Raw genomic sequence first — 18091 nt, 5'->3', positions numbered from 1 at the left:
GCACGCAGAAGTGACAAATTTCATTTTACTCGTTTAAGACATTATTGTGGCTGGGCGCGGTGGCTCACGCCTGTAATCCCAACACTTTGGGAGGCCAAGGTGGGCGGATCACAAGGTCAAGGGATCGAGACCATCTTGGCTGATATGGTGACACCCCGTCTCTACTAAAAATAAAAATTAGCTGGGTGTGGTGGTGTGTGCCTCTAGTCCCAGCTACTCTGGAGGCTGAGGCAGGAGAATCATTTGAACCTGGGAGGCGAAGGTTGCAGTGAGCTGAAATCGTGCCACTGCACTCCAGACTGGCAACAGAGCAAGACTCCATCTCAAAAAAACCAAAAACCAAAAAACTCCAAAAAACAAAAAAACAAAAAAAATTATTGGAAGACACAAAAGTTCTTATAATAGACACACCAGTTATATGGCACCACAAAAAGCAGTGACCACATGACTATAGCTCTTTTTTCTAATGTTCTTTACTACTTTACAAGTAATCTCTTTGTTGAGAAAACATTGCTGCTATCGTCAACAGTTCTAAAATGTCTTTGTTTCATGGAAGTGGTGATGAGAAAGGATCATATGTTTGCTTGCCTAACATCACAGGTGGAACGTGTACACGTAATTTAGGCACAACCCCTAGAGACCCATGGGCTTGAGGGTACCCCACACAGTTCCACCACGTGGATGGCCTGAACTGCTCAGATACTTCTAATAGAAGCATAGTTACGTGGAGGGGAAGGTCTTACGGAGCCCTTCACCCAAAGTGGCAACTTTTTAGAAAAATTCTAAATGAAAGATTGACACTTCTGTGCTCCTTTCCCCCTGCTGCGACAGCCAGACAGTAATTGCTCAGGCCCCAACCCCAACACCGCACTCTATGCTGTTATGACTCAGATGCACCTCTGCCTCCACGTTTTTATCCTCTCTGCTGTGGACCCCACAGTGCCTGCAAATGCACCTTCCTCAGCCCCGATCTTTCATCTCATCTTGCCAAAGTGCCAGTCTGAGTCTTCCATGGTAGATGTGGTTACTGAGAAAGAGACAGGAGAAAAGATAGACATATCTCCGTGGCAATATTCTATCCCCAATATTCCAGCACTTCGCACAAGTCCTTCCCTCTGTACCCCATCCCTACACCTATACACATAGAGGCCCAGCCCGGCTGTTGGGACAAAACACCAAAGAAATCCCTCTGTGGTTCATATCCTCTCGCTAAAATGCAGATCGAGATTATTGCAGTCTTTTGTAAATCCACTATTACCACCAATGCATTACTTTATTTTTCTTGATGGGGTTAAGTAGCATGACCATAACTCAGTGTCTAAACTTTTTAAAGGTGGTACTATTGGCAGTTGCTCCAAGATGCCAGTTGCAAACCAGGACTGTCCTCAGAAATTGGGATATGTGTTCCTCCTGGGCATAAGGAAAACACCACAAAATAAGGAAAGGCTAGGGAAGAGGCCCAGAGGGGGCTGTTTTGCTTTCAACTTGCTTTCTGACATTGCTAATAATAAAAATCCTTAGAAACTTCCAATGAGCTGTGTGCTTGCTTCAGGACTGAAACACTGAGGAAAAGTTTTATGACTATACTCTGTAGGCTAAACATGGGAGGAAAAATAGTACCAGCCTCACTTTCCCCATCAAAACCCTTCCCCTGACCATACCAGACCCCTACCTGCTGAAGGTAAAAGCAAAGGACACAGGCAGGCCAATTCTTGGGGTCCTCAGAAAAGATAAGAAGGGAATGAATGTATGAATTCAAGCACAGACTTAGAAGAACCTCAGGGAATTTATACTGGTAAGTGTCCCAGAAACCCCTGGAGCTCCCTCTCTGAAGCCATGAAGCCCTTGCCAGTGACAACAAGGTGGAAAGTCCTGTCTCTCAGTGCCTGGCAAGTGGGATGGGAGGACTCTGGGGAAGAGTCCAGGCCTATGCCCAGGCATCCGTGAGGAAATAGGTTCTAACACCTCAAGGTCCTATTGAACATAATGTCTCACAGAAAGGACCTTGGTTAATTAGGGTCTATGGTGGCATCTCCCTAGGAAAGTAGGAGCTTCTTTTGGGAAGAGAGTTCTACAATCCAAACAACCACCTTTTATGTGAACTCTTAAAGTCCACCTATTGGTAAAGTGGAAGAGTTAGGAGACATGTTTCTCTGTGTGCAAGGGGGTGGTCTGGTCACTTTCTAGGTTCCTGCTGGCTTTCAGAATGTGTCCATAGGAGGCATCAGAGCGGGCCAGAGGAAAATCACTTTGTCCAGTCTCACAACTGATAAGTAATAGTTACAGAAATACAGCACCACAAAGTTGCTTAAGCCCTCTTGTTACTCTGTGCTCTTTCCTCACCCAATACCATCCATTCATTAATTCTATCATTCATTCAACTAATATTTATCTATCCACTTTTATGGCTCAATTATCACCTATAAGGAGATGACCCAATTGTTTATCTGCAGCCCAGACCTCTTCACTGAGCTCCAGTACACCTATATCTTTCTGGTATGTCTTCTTAGTGTCTCAAAGGTGCATTGAACTCAGTGTCTCCAAGGCCAAGCTCATTATCAGCTCTTAAACATATTCCCTTCTTTTCATCCCCATCCTCATTACTCCAGTGCAAAGAAACCAGAATATCCCCCATGGACAATTGTATCCACCTCCTGGCAGGGGTCCTCTTCACCCATCTAATTCATTCTCTACACTGCAGCTAGTGGGATCTTTCCAACTAGCAAATCTCATTACCTTATGCCCTCTTTTGCTAGAAACAGGTCAGTAGCTTTTCTTTGCTCTTAGAATAAAGACCAAAAACCCCACTGTGTTCTGCTCCCTGACTGGTCAATCCCGCACATTCCCTCACTTTTGCAGCCTCTTGCGCATGCTGTGTCCACACTGACTCCTCTCCATGGAGCGCTCTCCTCTAATCAATGCCTCCTCTCTCTTCAGGTAGCAGGGCATCTCTTCAGTAAAGGCTTGTAAAGCATGTTCCACTCTCCTGTAATGCGCCCTCTTAGTCAATGTACCCCTCTCCTTTGAGGTAAGGGTCAGGGCTGTAATTTGTTATTTTCTTTGGGCTTCTTTGATTCATGGCTGTTCCTCCTCTAGAATGTAAGCTTTGTGTGGGCAGGAGCCATGTCTGTTTGGTTTACCATAAGCATTCATCAAATAATTATTGAATAAAGAATAAAGGAAAAAAAGGAAAGAGAGTGGAATCATTCCGATTCTCCCTCAACACTTTTGGTCTTTTCTACTTTTGGTAGAAGAAGTAGTACTTTTCTACTTCTGGTCTTTAGTTCATGCTGTTCCCTTAGTCTAGCAGGTTCTTCTCTCTCCCACCAGTTTAAACCCTATTTCTTACTCAAAATGCCACTGTCCTATGTCTGCCCTTCATTTCTAGCATTCTTTGAGTCTGGTCTGGATTAGGGTGCTTTATGTATACAGTCACCTTTTGGGCAGGGTCCAGGTCTTATTTGTCTCTGTATCCTACCACCACCACTGTCCCCAACCTCAGGGCTTAGGGCAGTACCTTCTACATGTTTATTGAAAAGAAGTGAATTCAGTGGAGCTACTGACAATAAGTCCAGAGCCATGAAGAAAGGATTCCTTTCCCAGTTAGGGGATGCCATATTAGATAGTCACACTATTGCCTGGTGCCATCCTATCTGTGATTTTATTGAAGTTGTACTGGTAGTTCTGCTAGACTGGTTCACCAAAGAAGTCAAACAGATGTAATTTCTACCTACCGGTATCCCACTATCTAAAATGGAGAATGATATTAAGCCAAACTGAAGGCAAATGTGTTCAGTGGGTTTGATAAATAGAGGTAGAGGGAGTTAGATTTCCTGGGGCAACCACCATCTCCCCTTCACTAAATCAGGGAAACTGTCTACCTTCACTTAATTCTATTTACTTAACACTAGCCTAAAGAAAACTTGTTTTCATTTATCCATCTGTCTCATTTTCAAATAAAATTTCTAAATGCAGACCACACACAATATTTCAGTGGACCTAACACTGATTTATGCTAAGACTGAAGGAAGGGAGGCACTCTGAAGAAAGATGCTTCACCAGCAATTTTCTGACTGTCAACCTTTGCTCGCTCTGCTATAGTAACATGCAGATGCAGTTTAGTGTCTCAATTACTTCTGGATTTGGTCCATTTGAGAGTCATATCATTGCTGCTATACCAAGTAAGCATGAAAGTCAAAACTGTGATTCCTGACAACCATGGTGATAGAATATAAATTAAAAGGCCCTTGCTTGCTTAGCCATCATTCTGAAAACATCAGAATGCAATTTGTTGGACAGATTCTATAATCTGCAGATGAAGGCAGTTATAGGGCTCAAGTTTATCCAGCGTTAACAAGCCCTAATAGTCTAGTTCAGCTCAGACATAACAAACGGAAATGGCTTTAAATTATCCTTCCCTAGAGACATGATTTCATAAGAGAACAAACTCTATATGCGCACAGAGAGATTTCCAATGTAAACATGTGGTGGAAGCTAAAAGCTGCAGCCGAGTTTCAAGCCTGGATATGCCAATGGCAGGGTATTTGATTTCAAAGACACCGATTTCCTCCCAGTGCGATAGCGTGTATGCTTTTTTTTTGCTGACTACACTTTGAACTGCAGAATACACACAAGTTTGCATCTATGTGTAATTTTATAGTTTTCTTTCTAGCTAGGATATTAATAGATTTTACTTAGCCTTTACGTGCATAAGCTGACTGGGATATAGACGCTTAAGGGATAAGGTTCCTCACAGAAAACACGAGGCTCCCTCATCACCTGGGCTGTCTGAAATGTAGACTAGCCTTTAAGGCTTTGGAAAACACAGGGTGAGCAACCTGGCTCCTCCATGTTCAAGCAGGATATCAACCAAGCTCCCCATGAACATAAAAAACTAGGAAGTCAGGCATGGTGGCTCATGCCTGCAATCCCAGCACTTTGGGAGGCCGGGATGGGTAGATCACCTGAGGTCTGGAGTTCGAGACCAGCCTGGCCAACACAGTAAAACCCCATCTCTACTAAAAATATAGAAATTAGCCGGGCGTGGGGCACACACCTGTAATCCCAGCTTCTAGGGAGGGTGAGGCAGGAGAATTGCTTGAACCCAGGAAGGGGAGGTTGCAGCGAGCTGAGATGGTGCCACTGCACTCCAGCCTGGGTGACACAGTAAGACTCCATCCAAAAATAAATAAATAAATAAATAAAAATAAAAAAATAAAATAAAAAAGTAGGGAAAGGAGAATTTCTTTGCCCTGTAAAGAGAAAAGAACATCCTAGTTTGCTCCTTTTAGGCTAATCAGGTCTAAAAAGCCTAAGATCAAGATTTTACAATGACAATCAGCCAATGTCCATTTGGCCTATATGTCAAGTAAGGTCTGTCTCTTGTTTTTATATGGCCCATGAGCTCAGAATAGTTTTTACAGTTTTAAATAGCTGAAAAAAAGACCAAAAAAATTTTGTGACATGTAGAAATTATATAAATTTCAAATTTCAGTGTTCATAAACAAAGTTTTATTGAACACAGCCATGCTCATTTGTCCATGTATTGTCTATGGTGACTTCATACTACAGTGGCAGAGCTGTTTAGCTGCAACACAGATCACAGGACCTGCAAAACCTAAAACAAATAAAGGCCTAAAATATTCTGGCCCTTTACAGAAAAGGTTTGTTTATCCCAGATCTAAACTATGAGACAAAGTCAATATCGCTCAGGCTAGAGTGCAGTGGCGCGATCTCGGCTCACTGCAAGCTCTGCCTCCTGGGTTCACGCCATTCTCCTGCCTCAGCCTCCCAAGTAGCTGGGACTACAGGCACCTGCAACCATGCCTGGCTAATTTTTTTGTATTTTTAGTAGAGACGGGGTTTCACCATGTTAGCCAGGATGGTCTCGATCTCCTGACCTCCTGATCCACCTACCTTGTCCTCCCAAAGTGCTGGGATTACAGGCGTGAGCCACTGTGCCCTGCGAGACAAAGTCAGTGTTAATCTTCAATTGCTTCTTTTGTTTTTAAACAATGGCCAATGTTTAAATATGTTTTAAAAAAAATATGCATTATGCCTATGAGCTCCCAAGTGAGTTAAATATCCTTTGCATTTATACCAGAATCCATTTAGCCAAAGTTGAATGCCTTTGTACAATTTTATTTCAAACCATCAAGTCTTGCATAAACCATTTTGACCTGAGAGCACAAGGAAATCACAAGTAAGAAATCTTAATTTTTATTTAAAATTTCCTGAATTTGAAAATATTGTATGACTCCAGCCCAGAGGGCACCAACCTGCAATATCTGATTTAGACCATGAATATACCATAGATTCTTAACTTTTCAATCATTACAAACTGTTCTTGCTACCATGGCAGGCCTAAGAAAATTGTTTGTGCTTTGTAAAGTATTTTAAATTTTTGTATAATTTTTTAAAACAGTCTACATTTATCATCAAACCTTGTCACAGAAGACATACTAGTTTTAGTGACATTAAAGCTTTGAACCAGTAAACTCTTTGAGGGAATGTCCTTTGCACTTCATTTTTCTCATGCCCTACCAGAGCATGGTCCATGCAATGGTCACTTGGTACCATTGGGTGCCAAGATAGGTACTTGCTGACCTTACCAGCACTTTTCATTTCTTGATTTCTCTCTTGCCCTGTTGATGTTCAGGACCCACATGGAATATGCAGCAAATTCATTATTTCATCCCTGCCCTGGGGTAGTGTATATTTAAACTGCTCTAAAAAGATAGACTCTCTAACACTTTAAAGCCCTCTCTCAAACCACACAGATATATTCTGCCTTGGATTCCCAAGCAATCTTACTGTGTGTGGGTGTTTTAATAAAGATCAAAAGTGACCAGCAGCCCTCTGCACTCTAAGAGGAACAAAGACTGCTAGTATTAGTAGCTGAAACTGCTGATGCTGTTCACGGGCCTGCTTCTTTACTTATTATTATTATTATTATTATTATTATTATTATTATTATTGAGACAGGGTCTCACTCTGTCATCCAGGCTGGAGTGCAGTGGCACAATCATGGCTTACTACAGCCTTGACCTCCCAGGCTCAAGCAATCCTCCCGCCTAAGCCAATTCGGGAGGCACACGCTACCATACCTGGCTAATACATATGGTTTTTCATAGAGACTGGGTCCTACGACATCGCTCAGGTTAGTCTCAAACTCCTGGGCTTAAGTGATCCTTCTGCCTTGGCTTCCCAATATGTTGGGATTATAAGCATGAGCTATCATACCCAGCCGTCTACTTTTTTTTTTTTTTTTTTGAGACGGAGTCTCACTCTGTCGCCCAGGTTGGAGTGCAGTGGTGCAATCTCGGCTCACTGCAATCTCCGCCTCCCGGGTTCAAGCGATTCTCCTGCCTCAGCCTCCCAAGTAGCTGGGACTACAGGCACATACCACCATGCCCGGCTAGCAGCCGCCTACTTCTTAAAGTCAAATCTTTGCAGTACAGGGGACCCCCAATCATTTTGTGGGTGCTAAATCTATTTCCCCAGACAGGAAGTAAAGGAATGCAGCTAACAAAGACTCTGAAACTGTTACTCTTTCATGCATAGATAAATACGCATTTAGTCAATAAACATTTATGAAATACTCCTAATGTGTCAGGAATGATGCTAGATATTAGAGACAGCAGAAGGAGCATGACTTGGACTTTGTCCCTAAGATCTTTCAGTCTAGTAAAAGTAAACAGTGTTGCAAACAATTCATGAAAAAAAAAATGTGTTGAGGATTACAGACATGGAAGAAGAGGAAGAAGATGCTTCATTCTTCCTAAGGGTGAACTGCGAAATAGTCTTCAGAAAGTTGGTGGCACTTCGATTGAGTTTTAAAAGCTGAGCCAGCCTTGGGGGGTAGAGGGAAGACAAGAGGCGAAGGGATAAATTATAGGCAGAGGAGCAGCAAAAGGGACCCAAAAATGTGAACTATCCTAGACCATAAGAAGGACTCTGAGAAATTCACAATGGTTCTAGTGTATGTGTTTAGCGGGAGGAGGGGTGATGGAGAAATGAGGCCAAGAGAGAAACCATTCAGAGATATACGGCTGGAGAACTGAGCAGCTGCCAGACCTTGAGGTCCCTGTGTGTATGCTAAGGAGTCTGGAATAAATCCCAGAGACAGTGAAAAAGACACTGAGGGATTTCAAGTACAAGAGTAACACAATCACATTGTTCTGCTAGAAAGAACACTTTGGACATGGTACAGAAGAGGGACTGAACGGCTACAGAGTGGGACTGCTGGACTAGTCAAGGCAGCAGAAACCCAAGGTGTGAATTTAGACCCTGGATGTAGGGCTGAAGATGAAATCAAGGAAGAAATCTTGATGATTGAGTGGTTGTTTGGGGGAAGGGGCAACAGAACAGAGAGGAAGTTGATTCCCAGGTTGTTGTTTGGTGGCTGGGTAACTAGTGGAGCTATTCACCGTGTAAAGAAATAGAAGAGGAGGAATAGGATCTTTTTTGCTTAAAAACAACAGTAACAGAAAGAAATCAGTGCCTTTCTGATTATATTACAGGCTAGAAAATCATATCTAATGAAGTTGTGCTTCAGGCAGTCTTAGAAAATTCTTTCTCTGTCCTTGTGGCTTTTGAATGTCATGGGTTAGATTATCATGTCAAAGATGAAGCCACTTTAAATTTGTTTTGGAAAAAGATGGGATATAAATATGTAATATAAAAAACATCAAGATATTTATATTTTAATCTATTCTCTGCACGTATCCAAAAACAAATACAGGATCTTTCTGAAATTCTTCTGTGAGGTTTGAGGGGACTATTAAATTATATACCTTTTCCACAACTGAATTCTGAACCCATTTGTGTTAGTCTGTTCTTGCATCACTATAAAGAAGTAACTGCCCAGGCGCAGTGGCTCATGCCTCACGCACTTTTGGAGGCCAAGGTGGGTGAATCACTTGAGGTCAGTAGTTCGAGACCAGCCTGGCCAACATGGTGAAACCCCATCTCCACTAAAATATACAAATTAGCTGGGCGTGGTGGCACACTCCTGTAATCCCAGCTCCTCGGGTGGCTGAAGCATGAGAGTCACTCTTGAACCCGGGAGGCGGAGGTTGCAGTGAACCGAGATCATACCACTGCACTCCAACCTGGGCAACAGAGCAATATTCTGTCTCAAAAGAAAAAAAAAAAGAAAAGAAAAGAAAAAAGAAAAAAAGGAACACCAGAGGCTGAGTAATTTATAAAGAAAAGAGGCTTAATTGGCTCACAGTTCTGCAGGCTCTACAGAAATCATGGTGCTGGCATCTGCTCAGCTTCTGGTAAGGCCTCAGGAAGCTTACAGTCATGGTGGGAGGCAAAGGGAAGCTAGCATGTCACAAGTTGAGAGTGGGAACAAGAGTGGGGGGAGGTGCCACACTCTTTAAGTAACCACATTTCATGTTGGAGAGCAAGAACTCACTCATCACCAAAGGGATGGTACTAAGTCATTCATAAAGGATCTGCCCCCATCATCAGAACACCTCCCACCAGAGGCCCCCTCCAACACTGGGGATTTTAAGATGAGATTTGGAGGGGACAAACATCTAAACTATATCATTATGCCTCTAGCTCCCCAAATCTCATGTCCTTCTCACATTGCAAAATACAATCATCCTTTCTTAATAGTTCTCCAAAGTCTTAATTTGTTCCAATACCAACTCAATCAAAAGTCCCAAGTCTAAAGTCCAAAGTTTCATCTTGAGATGAGTTCCTTTCACCTATGAGCCTGTAAGATCAAAAACAAGTTATTTACTTCTGAGATACAATGGTAATATGGGCATTGGGTAAATATTTCCATTCCAAAGGGAAAAACTGGCCAAAAGAAAGGGGCTACAGTTCCCATGTAGGTTTGAAACCCAGCAGGGCAGTCATTAAATCTTTTTTTTTTTTTTTTTTTGAGACATTGTCTTGCACTGTTGCCCAGGCTGGAGTGCAGTGGTGCGATCTCGGCTCACTGCAAGCTCCGCCTCCTGGGTTCATGCCATTCTCCTGCTTCAGCCTCCCAAGTAGCTGGGATTACAGGTACCCACCACCACGCCCGGCTAATTTTTTGTACTTTTAGTAGAGACAGGGTTTCACTGTGCTAGCCACGATGGTCTTGATCTCCTGACCTCGTGATCCACCCACCTCGGCTTCCCAAAGTGCTGGGATTACAGGCGTGAGCCATAGTGGCCGGCAGCAGTCATTAAATCTTAAAGTTCCAAAATAATCTTCTTTGACTCTATGTCCCACATCCAGGTCACACTAGTGCATGTCCCTGTGGCTTTGCAGGATGCAGCCCCCATGACTGCTCTCATGGGTTGGAGTTAAGTGTCTGCAGCTTTTCCAAGCTCAGGATATGAGCTGCCCATGGCTCTACCATTCTGGGATGTGGAGGGTGGTGGCCCTTTTCCCATCACTCCACAAGGCAGTGCCCTGGTGAGGACTCTACGTGGGGGGCTCCAACTGCACATTTCCTCTCCACACTGCTCTAGTAGAGGTTCCCTGTAAGGGTTCCACCTCTGCAGCCTGGGCACCCAGGATTTCCAATACATCCTCTGAAATCTAGGGGGAAACTGTGAAGTTTCCTTCACTTTTGTACTCTGTGCACCTGCAGGCTTAATACCACATGGAAGCCACTAAAGCTTACAGCTTGTGCCCTCCAGAGCCAGCAGCCCAAGCTGTACCTGGGGCCCTTTGAGCTGAAGCTGGAGCTGAAGCTGCAGCTGAAGCAGCCCAGATGCAGAGACACCCCAGTGTCTCAAGTCTGAGCAGGGCAACAGCCCACGCCTGGTCCCTGAAACCATTATTTCCTTATAATGCTCTGGGTCTGACAGCAGAGTCTGTCTCCAAGATCTCTGATATGCCTTTTCCCCACTGTCTTGGAAATTAGCACTTGGCTCCCTTTTAGTCATGCTAATCTTTCTAAGCAAGTGGTTGTTCCACAGCCTGCTTGCGTTCCTCTCCTAAAAATGCTTTTTCTTTCTCTGCCATATAGCCAGGCTGCAAATTATCCAAAATTTCACACTCTGCTTCCCTTTTAAATGTAAGTTCCAACTTTAAATCATTTCTTTGCTCATATATCTGACTGTAGGCTGTCAAAAGAGATGGGGGAAAATGACACAACATTATTCTGGGCAATGATTTTTTAGACGTGATCCTAAAAGTTCATGCAACAAAAGCAAAAATAGAAAAATGGGATTATATCAAAATAAAAAGCCCCTGTACTGCAAGGAAAACAACTGCATGAAACGACAACCTTTGGATTGGGAATATTTTCAAGGCATATATCTGATTAGGGTTTAAAAAATATATAAGGAGCTCAAATCATGTGGTGAGTATAGTGAATAATTTTGTACTGTACATTTGAAAATTGTTAAGAGAGTAAATTTCAAATGTGTTTACCACAAAGTTCGTAAGTGTTTCAGGTGATGGATATCTTAGTTTGATTTAATCATTCCATATTATATTCATTAATTATAACATTACATTGTGCCCATAAATACACGCAACTGTATTTGTCAATTTTAAATTAAAAAACAAGTAAATAAAAAGGCAGCAGAAATGGAGACCAAGGGTTACATATACTTTAAAGATAAGGAGCAGGTAACTCCAGGATTTGTTGCCTGAGTGGATTTGGAGCCAACATCCAGAGGACAACAAAGACAGAAAACTCTGAGGACTCATTGGTATTCACCTAAAACTGAAAATTTCAAAAAAGTCTACAAACATAATTAGGTCAAACGTGGACATGTATGAATTTATAAGATGTAGAGGCCACCAGTACCAACAGTAACCAAATGATCTGCTCCCCTAAGTGTCCTTCCACATGGTGACAAGGATAAACCTTTCTGTGCCTTTCTACTTGCTTTCACTTGATGGGCTTCACGTTATGGTAAGGAAATTTTTTGCTAATTAACTCCAAAGCTAAACTCTTCATTAGAAAGAGAGAGAGACGGGGAGAGGTGAGAGACAGAGAGAGAAGGCATGGGTACATAGTAACAGTGAGCTGCCCCAAAACTGGGTTAGGCAGTGCCCCCGTCCCATCCCTCTATGGCTGGTGGAGGACAATATCTGAATGTGAGAAGTGCTTCCTTATCTCAGACTCAACAGTTAGATAAGCCATTCTACTTTCCCTAAGGAGGAGCAATGAAGAAGCAGAAAGGCCAAGAGTGGCTTAGGGAAAACCCTTCCTCCTAGAGAACAAAGACTTTCCCCCTAAAGCCCTTGACTAGTAGATTTTTTTTCTTTCCTAATATAAGCAGTATATCGGATAGAATTTAATTCCACTCAGTAAGTATCAAGTGGCTTCTGTGTTCCAGGGACTGGACTAGGCACTGGAAATAAAGAGATAAAAGTCAAAGTTCTATCTTCAAGTGTTCACATCCTATTTCTGTCAGGCCTCTAGAAGGAAGATAAACACATGACAGAGTCAAGGGGTAAGCAAATTATATGGGGAGCAAACAGGTACTAATTATTTGTAACCTAGGGAATTAGAGTGAATATGAAAAAAGCATCTGGATTTTTTTTTCTTACACTATACACAGTATTTCGAGCCATCATTTCTTTTTCATTGGTGAAAGATTTTTGTTTGCCACAGGATGTGAAAGTGCACTATATGCAGCTGTGTGATACATTGGGGGACATATGTTCTTTCCACCCCTTTTTAATAACTGAAACCTTCCTTTCCCTTGGAGAACTGCTCCAGCCCTACCTCTGGGGCCCTGTCTTCCTGTCACTGGGGTAGACAAATGATCTAATGGGCCAATAGGACTCCTTTTGAGGGTACTGACAAAGTTGAAGAGAAAAAGGACCTTATACCTTATGAGATCCTAAGTGAAAAGGACCAAAACCTGCTGCTTTGCTATCTCCCATATGGCAAAACCTGCTGCGAATGAAACCAACAGGAGGAAAGCAGAGCCGAGAGATGGAATCACAGCAGTGGTGACATTGTTGGAAACCCATTAGAGCCACTCCTTAGCCTTTGCAATTACATTAGTCAATAAATTCCACTGGATCTGTCACTTGTATTTATTATAAACTTAGAAATCACTTTATTAATAAAACATTACTTATAAATTGCTTCTACCATGCCTTTGACCTAAGAAAATAAGGTTCAGACTTCCACAAAACTTTATGAAAAAACTGACCAGTTTAATGCTGTAATAGATGTTCTAGGAATTGCCAGAGATTCCATGAATGACACAGTGTCATTTAATGATGAAGCTACTCTGATACAGTATCAGATCAACTATCATTTTAGTGTTAATTTTTCCTATAATATACTTGCATATAATTCAACCCTTCTTATTTCTATGATGTATTTTATTCATCATGCATGTTTTGAATTATACCTTACTGAAATACAGTTACCTTGATTCTTGTCCTTTAAAGAGATTACATTCATTTTCAGTTCTAATTTAGTCATTAACATTGTGCTTTGCCTTAACATTCTCTCTGCCCAGCTCATCTTAGTGGCATCTTCAAGGTAAAATCACCTTTAATATGTGAAAATTCTTGCTTCTCACCTTCGCTGAAGGGGAAAATATCAGGAAAATCATAATTTTAAATTGTAATGAACTCTATTTCCCTACTTCTTAACTTAAAAGGATGAAATGGGACAAGTGAAAACATGTAGAGATCTCTGAGTGCCTAAGGCAGACTGTTCCCCATTGCTTTCATATTTTACTTCCCTAACCAGATTTCAATCTCTTAGAGAGCCAAGCATCATGGATGTCTCAGGATATCCCAAATATGCAAGATGGTATAGGAGCCTAGGGAAAACCTCCCCTTCACCCTCTGAGTGTTTACTGAAAATCAACCGACAAAAGGCAGGTTAATAGGAGAAAAGGCCTACAAAAATAATAATATGCATGCATGTGCACAGGAGTCATAAAAAATGAGAAAAACTCAAAGAAAGGGTCAGATAGTTGAAGTTTTCATCTTGAGGTTACAGAAGGAATAGGGGCTTAGAGTCTGGCAAGACCAGTTATGGGTAGAAGAGAAGAAAAGCATGGCTAGCAAAGGCAGTCTTGTAATGCAGATGAAACCTCACAGGTAGCAGCCCTCCAAAAGAGTATGTTTCTGTTAGATCCCCAGAGGTGTCAAACTCTCAGTCTCTCTCTCCCAGGAGCCCATCCATCCTAGATCCAGACAAGTCACAGCACAGAAAGGCTGGCTGTTTATTTCAGCAATGTAGATTTTCTCTACAGATGTAAATCTCCTCCACAAAAGGCAGATTTACAGGGCTATTCCTGTCTGCAGGCTCTCTGAATAGCCATCTCAAATATGTCAAAGAAGTATATTTGAGGGCAAAATATTTTGGTTTCCTTTAATGGTAAAAAAGGAAGGTGGAAAAATTTATTTACTTTCCTTGGTAACTCATTGTATTGGTCCAAAGACACCTTAAAGTTATTTCTGATGAATATTTCTAAGTAAGCACTAGCAGTAAAATGCTATTGAATACTAACCATGTGCAAGGCACTATGTCACATTCCTCCTAAAAACATTTCTTCTTTTTTTAACCCTTGTGTAGACAAAGAAAAAGCAGTAGCCTTCCCTCTAAAAGATCCTTATATGGTCACATCTCAGCATTGCCTATGATTAAACTACCTCAGTTTCTTTCAACATTCTTTATTGTGATGATTACAATTATATACATTGTAGAAAATGACTGTGCTATATTAGATTGCTATCTTACTGTACTACTTTTCAACTTTTACTACTTAGGAAAGGCAGATTTCCCAAGCCTCTAATTTTCTCAACATTTAGACTGATTCATATTTATAAGAGGAAGAACTAGGCATAGAGAGAGAACAGTACATGCAATGTTCATCTTAGTGGCATCTGTAAGGTTAAATCACCCCTGATACATGAAAATTGTTGCTTTTCACCTTCTTTAAAGGTGAAAATATCATCAATAAAACTGAAATTAGAAACAAAGTTATGTGGCATAATGCTAGATGAAAAATATGAAAACCATAGCTCTCTCCTCCCGCCACCCAAGATGCCGAAAGGAAAGAAGGCCAAGGAGAAGAAGATGGCTTCAGCTCTGGCTGTCATAAAGAAGCAGGAGGCCAAGAAAGTGGTGAATCCCCTGTTTGAGAAAAGGCCTAAGAATTTTGGCACTGGACAGGACATCCAGCCCTAAAGAGCCCTCGCCCGCTTTGTGAAATGGCCCCACTCTATCAGGTTGCAGCAGCAGAGAGCCATCCTCTATAAGCAGCTGAAAGTGCCTCCTACCATTAACCAGTTCACCCAGGCCCTGGACAACCAAACAGCTACTCAGCTGCTTAAGCTGGCCCACAAGTACAGGCCAGAGACAAAGCAAGAGAAGAAGCAGAGGCTGTTGGCCCGGGCCAAGAAGAAAGCTACTGGCAAAGGGGACATCCCCACTAAGAGACCACTTGTCCTTCGAGCAGGAGTTAACACCGTCACCACCTACCTTGGTGGAGAACAAGAAAGCTCAGCTGGTGGTGACTGCACACGACGTGGATCCCATCGAGCTCCCTGTCTTCTGCCTAGCTGCCCAGTGTTGTAAAATGGGGGTCCCTTACTGCATGATCAAGGGAAGGCAAGACTGGGACATCTAGTCCGCAGGAAGACCTGCACCACTGTCGCCTTCACACAGGTTAACTCGGAAGACAAAGGAGCTTCGGCTAAGCTGGTGGAAGCTATCAGGACCAATTACAACGACAGATACGATGAGATCCGCTGTCACTGGGGTGGCAATGTCCTGGGTCTCAAGTCTGTGGCTCACATTACCAAGCTCGAAAAGGCAGCGGTTAAAGAACTTGCCACTGAACTGGGTTAAATGTACACTGTTGAGTTTTCTGTACATAAAAATAATTTAAATAATACAAAATTTTCTTCAAAAAAGAAAAAAGAAAAATATGGCAAGCATAAAGATACACTTTGAGATAGCCACATAGCCTCCGATCTTAACCTATACATGGGTGGGCCCTTGGCAGCCCTGTTTAAGTTATGTTGTCTGGTTGGGTTAAGGGCAGACAGACATATCACCTGTGCCAGACTGATCAGATCCTCTGTCAGGAATTTAGACTCACTGATGCTAGTCTACCTGGTCTGGGAAGTCGAACTAAGGACATACAAACGTGGATACTGAGGATGCACCATGTTTGGCCATGTGCTTACCAAGCGAAAGTGGCTAGCTGAGAAAGAGAAAAGAAAGAAAGCAGATGTACAGAGAGAAGCAGAGATGTGAATCTACGAGCCCCTGAAGGGAACCAGGCAGACAGAGAGCTACACGTGGGCAATAGGGACTAGTTGCCGGGTCCTTGTAAATGCTCCTGTTCCATGCTCTGGTCTCTTATGAAGTCCAGCTGTATTTCATGCTGTGGGTTCTGTGAGAGTCTCCTGATTCCTTATGGTAAATTGTTTTGTTGCTGTTAAGATAGTTTGAGTGGGTTTCAGTTATTTACAAATAAAAGATTTTTGGACCTGGCACGGTGGCTCATACCTATAATCCCAGCACTTTGGGAGGGTGAGGCAGGAGGATTGCTTGAAGCAAGGAGTTCAAGACCAGCCTGGGCAATATAGTGAGACCCCATCTCTTAAAAAACAAAAACAAAAACAAAACACAAAAACTAAAAAATTAGCTGAGTGTGGTGGCACATGCCTGTAGTCCCAGCTACTAAGGAGGCTGAGGTGGGAGGATTGCCTGAGCCAAGGAAGTCAAGGCTGTAGTGAGCTGTGTGTCACTGCACTCCAGCCTGGGGGACAGAGTGAGATCCTGTCAAACGAAACAAAACAAATAAAAATTTCCAACCTAGGCAATAAGCGAGTGGTTAATTGAGGTTGAGCATCAGAATGCCCTGAAGAGGTTTTAACAACACAAATATCCCTGCTCTGTCCCCAGGGATTCTGATCCAGCAGGTCTGGGGTATAGCCTAGGCAAGGGAAATTTTTAAAAACCTCCACCTGAGAATTATGGCCCATGGAATGGAAATAGGTAGACAGCAGAAAGCTAGACAGCAAAGGAAAAAGGACATTTCAGATCAAAACAACCATGCCAATAGGGAAGAAAGCACCACAGGATGCAAAAGTCCAGCCACTTCCACAAAGCTGCATGCTACAATGGCTAATTTTAGCATCTACTTTCACACTGAAAACCTGTGGTCAATTTTAGACATCTGTCTTGAAAAGAGATTTAAGGTTCTGAGGGGGTACTTCAGGTTTAATTCATGTATCAATAAACTATCCACTGCAGCTTTAAATCTGAATCATTTTGGTACCTGAAAGCATCAAATCTTTTCAAAAAATTATTTAGCTGGACAATTATAGGTTGCAATGGGCTAGAATAGGCACCAATGAAAATAAGACGTGTGTGTGCGAAAGAGGCAATTATGTGGGAATTTGGTACACAGAAATTCTCCCCTGCACAGGAAGAAATTGAGTCCAAAAGTTGATTGTATTCATCTGACAGCAAGATTAACACTCAAATTATGGAATAAATTAGTAAGTAAACTACAAATGAAATCACCCTCTTACTAGTTTGACAAAGGGATTCATCTCAGTTAGAACATAGAACTTTTCTGAGGTCGATGAGAAAAATTACTGTAATATTTGTTAAAAACATTTTTAAACAACCATAAAAAGGAAATGTAGAGTATTCTACCCTATATAAATGCATCTTTTAAGAACTACATTATTTGGTTAAAAGCACTGGGGACAAACAAAGAAATGGTTACCTCTCTTTCAAACCCTAGGAACGAATTCTCCACCATTGAATGGGTTGGTGTCTAAAAGCCACATCAGAATTATAGCTTTAGTTTCAAGAAACTGATACAGAGAAAGAAAATCTGATTTGGGTCTTAGAACCCTCCACTGTTTAATAGATGCATTGGTGGCAAGTAGAATTCTGTCATCATTTTATATTAAGGTTCAAAGCACTTTTGTCAAAATTTAGGAATTTGGAGTGTAATTTGTTTAAAAACTTGAAGAATTTGCTTGTAATTGATTGGAGTGCATCAACATAGCAATCCATGTACTGGACAGTAAGACCCCCAGGGACTCAGTCCTCTACTTCTTTCGTCAACTAGATTGCTTCACATTGTCCCATGGGTAGCCCCCATGTATACCAAAAGGG

At 42.1% G+C, this 18091-nt stretch overlaps 1 protein-coding gene and 1 pseudogene across 4 annotated transcripts in view; one reads left to right on the top strand and one right to left on the bottom strand.

Annotated features, from left to right (window-relative positions):
- Window positions 1-18091, bottom strand: part of RAD51B (RAD51 paralog B) — an 802721-nt gene that overhangs the window by 251714 nt on the left and 532916 nt on the right. The window lies entirely within an intron of this gene.
- LOC105549632 lies at window positions 14990-15796 on the top strand (annotated as a pseudogene).

The sequence above is a fragment of the Mandrillus leucophaeus genome, unplaced genomic scaffold, assembly GCF_000951045.1.
Source record: "Mandrillus leucophaeus isolate KB7577 unplaced genomic scaffold, Mleu.le_1.0 Scaffold448, whole genome shotgun sequence".
Taxonomy (NCBI): Eukaryota; Metazoa; Chordata; class Mammalia; order Primates; family Cercopithecidae; genus Mandrillus; species Mandrillus leucophaeus.
The sequence above is the reverse complement of the archived record's forward strand: the minus strand, read 5'-3'. Positions and strand labels throughout refer to the sequence as shown.